Raw genomic sequence first — 5,201 nt, 5'->3', positions numbered from 1 at the left:
GAATGTCACAATCATGGCTACAAACTCTATTCTGGGGCATGAAGAAACAGAACAACAGGTGTGGTGGTGTGTTTTTAATAAGTTCGAGATTTGTTGCACAAATGGTTTGTTCTGTTTTCCCGTTCTGATGTTGGTTTCTTCCAAGTTGTACCCTCCTCCTTCCTGCCATCAATCATTGTACCCCAACCCCTTTATCCAGTGCCTTCCCTGTCAGTCACTGTGACCCTCTTTATCCAGATCCCTGTCAGTCTTACTTAGCACCAACTATTTGTTCCAGAATCCTCCCTGTCAATCATATTGTATTTGACATTGCATTGGATTTTGTTAACTCTTCCTGCCCCCCCAAGTTTTCCCATTGGTTTATGTATTGTAAGCTCTGCCTTAAACTCCTCCCCTAAAGCTTCCCTATTGGTTCATGATTTGTAGCCTCCCCTTACTCCTCCCCCATATATAAGATGTTGCATAGCATACAACTTCTGTCTTTTGTCCCTGGCTCCTCTGGAGATTAAACCCATCTTCAAATCCCACACAAATGGCCTCCCCTCATTCCTGCCTCCACGCTTTTCGCGCCAGACCAGCCAAAAGTGCCATAGAGCTTTGCTCTAAGCTGCATCTCGGGTCATTCTGCTCCTGAGGTGTGTCCCACTCCCGACGCGGGGCAGAGGGAGAGCTAGCCGGCTCTGGCACTGTGTCAAACAGGATGCCTGGGTGGTGGGCACATGTATCTTGGCATGTCTTTGAGCTGAATAGCGGTGCTTCTGAGTTCAGGAACACCTGAAAATCAGCTCCAAGCCTCACCAGGACTCAGCAACCTTCAGCAGGCATCAGATGAGAAGGCACCAGTGCAAGGAGCATCTGAAGGATATTTAAACAGCTCTAGGAAGTCAGTGATCTGGAGTGAGGTGAACAGGAGTGAGTAACCTAGGGCATGGCATGGGATGGCAGTAAGGGCATGGCGTGCCAATTGGCAAAGTGGTTAGCCCAGGCAGGGCAGGCAGAGTGGTGTGGAGGCTGAAGAGCCAGCCAACCTCAAGATCCTGGCTCTCCCTTGGAGACAAGGCACTTGATCTCAGAGATAGAGAAAAGTGTCACTGCCAGAAATCTTGGAGTTAGTTATGTTAAACTGTTACACTCCATTGCTGCTGTCCCCTGCCACCCTACCTTGATACATGTATCCCAGTTTTCCCCTCCCCTCTCCTTCCCTATAAATACCCCAGTTTGGGGGAGCTGCTGTCACTGGCCTCCTTTGCTGAGGGCCCTCCTCTAATGTTGGGGGTTAGGTGTCTTTTTTTTTAGTTCTGGCTTGCCTGTGGAATTTTTACCCATTAGTTGTGGGGAAAACCTAACTGTGGGTACTTGGTGGGTGCTTGAGATAAGACAAAGAGTTCAGCAGGGGCCCAGGGTGGGAAGGGGGCAGGAAAAATGAGGGTGGGGACAGTTTGGCGGGCTTTCTTCAGCTTTGGAGAAAGACACTTGGGGCACGGAGCTGTTGCGGTGGGGAGAAGGCAATTTTGCCATCACCCAGATGGAAGTGCTGCTTCTTCTCCTTCTTCCCTCTTCGTTAGTGACCTTGCACCCCCTGTCCTGCCGGGACGTGTGGCAGTGCCAGCCACCGCCACGGAGCTGCTGATACACCTCAGCCAATGGCCCAAGATCTCTGCTAATTCCTGCTGTTCCAGCGGCTGTTCCTCAGAGCCTTGCAGGAACACCAGTATCTCCCGCCCGAGAGAGTTTGTGAAGCAAATCCTCTCCTCCATACCTTCCCATCTCAGCTTAGAAAGCTGTCACGGAGACCCTGGTTCTGTGTTCTTGTAAATGCTGTAGTTGTTGTTTGTTTGCCTTATTATAAATACTAGTAAAGAACTGTTATTCCTATCCCGAGATCTCTGCCTGAGAGCCCCCTGATTTCAGAATTATAATAATTCAGAGGGAAGGGCTCTACATTATTTTGTTCCAAGAGAGGCTCTCCTGCCCTCCCTAGCAGACACCTGTCTTCTAAAACCGAAATACCTAATAAAGGTCATTTCTTGGCAGAACACCATACACAGCTCCAGACTCTCTTTCCCGCGCCACCTGCTAGCTGCTGCTGGACCAAGACTACTTGCCGAACAGAGGACATGCCTGTGCTCCTGGGCAGTCCTTTTCAGGACAGCTTCTTCAGGGTAGTCGTGGCACCCCTGCCATCGACACTGCTGCGGCAGAGTGGCAAGCAGGAAGGACTCCTCTCTGATCATTTGAGAGCAGCCAACAGACTGAGCAAACAGACTCAGTAGTTGGTAAGGAAGAGCATGAAGAGATCATTTCATCCCCAATCTTATTAGCATAGTGGTGTTAAGCTTTCTCAGTTATGGTACTGACACACCATAGAGCTGAATCCTCTGTAGATTCCTTCCAATTCAGAATTCTGATTCTGCATGTCACAGGCACCACATGGGGATGGATGGCATCAGGGGTTGCAACAGGCTGGAGGGAGATCTGATGCGGGGTAAGGGGGACCCTATAAGGCTGACAGTGGCTTGAAAGTCTGTAACAGCCTGAGAGTAGGCTCTAAGGAAATGTGGGGTGCCAGCTGAGTTTGGGGGAACATAGGGGACTGGGGGAGCCATATGAAAGCAAGAGGACTTACGGGGAAGGTAATAATGACCTTCAAGCTAAGTACGTCCCCTGACGTCACCATGTTCCCCATGTCTCTGACCATATCAAGGCCATTCCCTTGTTTTCCTTCATTTTCAGAAGCGTGACTCCACAGTGGTCCATCATAAACTGATGGGAGCTCAGCCACCAGGCCAGGTGGTGGGTATCCCCCAATGCCACCCCCCAGCAGCTGTCATCCCAAATGTGTTTAGGTGCTATGGGGAAACAAGTAAAGCTCAAAAGGAGCAGGCAGGGAAGAGCGTGGGGGTGTCCCAAAATGGGCGTTGTCAGGGGCCCAGGGTGAGTACAGGACTTGGCTGGTGACTAGAGTGCTGGACTGGGGGTGTCCCCAGGTACTGTAGTGAGAATCTGAGGTTTCTCCCCCAATGCATTGCAGCATGGGGTACATTAGATGCCACTCCATGGACTGTGGAATGGGGCATCATTCTGCCCATGGAGACTGAGGAAGGATTCAGAACACTGCCGGCTTATGAAGTTTCTAGCACTGAGGATGCTGGGATATTTGGACTGCCTGGGAGCCAAAGGGCAGGGCCTGGGTGCTTGCAGGGTCCAGAGCTGTGTGACAGAAGCTGGGTAGGTCCAGAACTGATTTTGGATGCTGGCAACATCCAAGGATGAGTGATAGCTGGAGGGTCTGGGGCTGCAGTGGGGTCCAGAACTGTTGATAGGACCTGTAGTCGGAGGTTCATGTTTCATGCCCCTTTTTCACTTACATTTCCTGACTTTTTCTCTTCATATTCCCCACAATTTTCCTCTATGTTTCTCACTATTTTCTCCTCACATGTCCAAATCTTTTCCCCCTACATTTTCTAGGTCTTTTTCTTGTTTCTCACACTTTTCTCCCATTTCCTAAACTTTTCTTCCTTCACATTTCCCTCCCTTTTTTTACCTCATGTTTCCTGTCCTTTTACATTTATCTTTAAAATTATATTACAAGAGAAAATTACATTTTCTCTTTTGAATAACTGACAGACTGTAGAAGTAGTGGCATGCTTCAGCCATCCTGACCTTGATTAACAGCTCTTCTCCCATGTGAAAGTCCATACCAAAAAATCAAGTACAGCCTGTGCTTGCAACAAATACCTGTGCTTTGACTTACAACCCAGAAAACTGGGCAGTGAATGTGTGTGGAATGAATGATACGAGGTAGAAACATCAGCTCTACTCTTCTTCATTTTGTGTGGTTACTTTCTCTCCTACTGGCTTGGCTGTGTCATTGATCCTAAATCTTGTACACAGAAGAAACATACATACTCAAGTGTGTTTAATAAAAATGATCCTGCTTGATGAAAAAGTGGTGGTGTGTTATTCTCAATCACTACACAGATAAAGTTAAAAACTGGCTTCTGTATCCTTGTACAGACTGACCATCATGAAGCTTGTCTCAGGACTCTGCCAAGGCAGCCACCTCCATCCCATGCTTCCACTTTCTCACAGGTGGACCTGAGGCAGACCCAGGTGAACCACACGGAGATGCAGGCAGCACTGCAAGGCAGCCAGAGTCAGGCTTCATCTCTCTGTGGGAGCAGGGTGCCAGAGCTTCTGTGCCCAGAGAGCTCATAGGACACTGGGAATATCACATTAATGTACGGAGACCGGGGCACAGAGGACTGAACATCTTCCCACTACTAGGAACTCCTGACAGGCATGCAGGAGGAACAAGCAGGAGACAGAAGCAAGGACCACAGTCAGGCAGCCTCCACAGCCTTGTCCACACCAGAGTGACACAGGAAGAGACAGCCCACCTGCCAGCAATACAGCAGCAGCACTCCTGCACACACATGCTGCCTCCTCTGCCAGCAGAAGCCAGCAGCTGACTTGCTTCTGTCAGGGGCAAGAGAACAGCCATCACGACAGCCAGCAACAGCCAACTACTGCTTGTTCCCATTGCTCAAGGCACAGTGAGCAGGGTACAGCCACAGATGTTCAGAGCTTGAGGGCTGCACCACACCACCATGAAGCCCATGTTGCAGGTGTGAAGGACAAGTACCACATCCCTATGCGTGATGTCCCTGACAAGAATTATATGGGGAGCCAGAGACAAAGCCAGCAGTCCATTCCCTGGACAGAAATGTAGGGACATGGCACTGGACAGAGCAACACCATTAAAAGCAACCTCAAGCAGCAGGTCTCTGCTGGTGCACCACAAGACTGCAAAGGATCTGAATGTTGTGTACAAGACAGAGCCTTTGCAGAAGGTGAAGATGAGAAGCCCAGCCTGTGCAGAGCATAGACTGTCCCTGCTCAAGAAAGCCAGACAAATTTTCCAGGATTTTGAAAAAATCATGAGTGATCAGAGGATGCCAGAGCTTCTGGAACCAAATTTTCCAAACAATTGTGCCAACCTATCTGAGGAGGAGAAAGAGTAAGATGATAGGTTGTTGTAGTTGATAGCCTGAAATGTATTTTTTCCCATCTTTTAGTTGTGATTTCCTCCCCCCCCCCCCCCCCGCTTCTCTTTCCCCTGTTTACCTGGTGTAAAGTTACCATGGTTACCGAAGTCTCTCTCCTCGGCCCCACGGCGAGAGGCCGGATAGAGTAAAGAG

The sequence above is a fragment of the Parus major genome, chromosome Z, assembly GCF_001522545.3.
Source record: "Parus major isolate Abel chromosome Z, Parus_major1.1, whole genome shotgun sequence".
NCBI lineage: Eukaryota > Metazoa > Chordata > Aves > Passeriformes > Paridae > Parus > Parus major.
Note: the sequence above shows the minus strand (reverse complement) of the source record.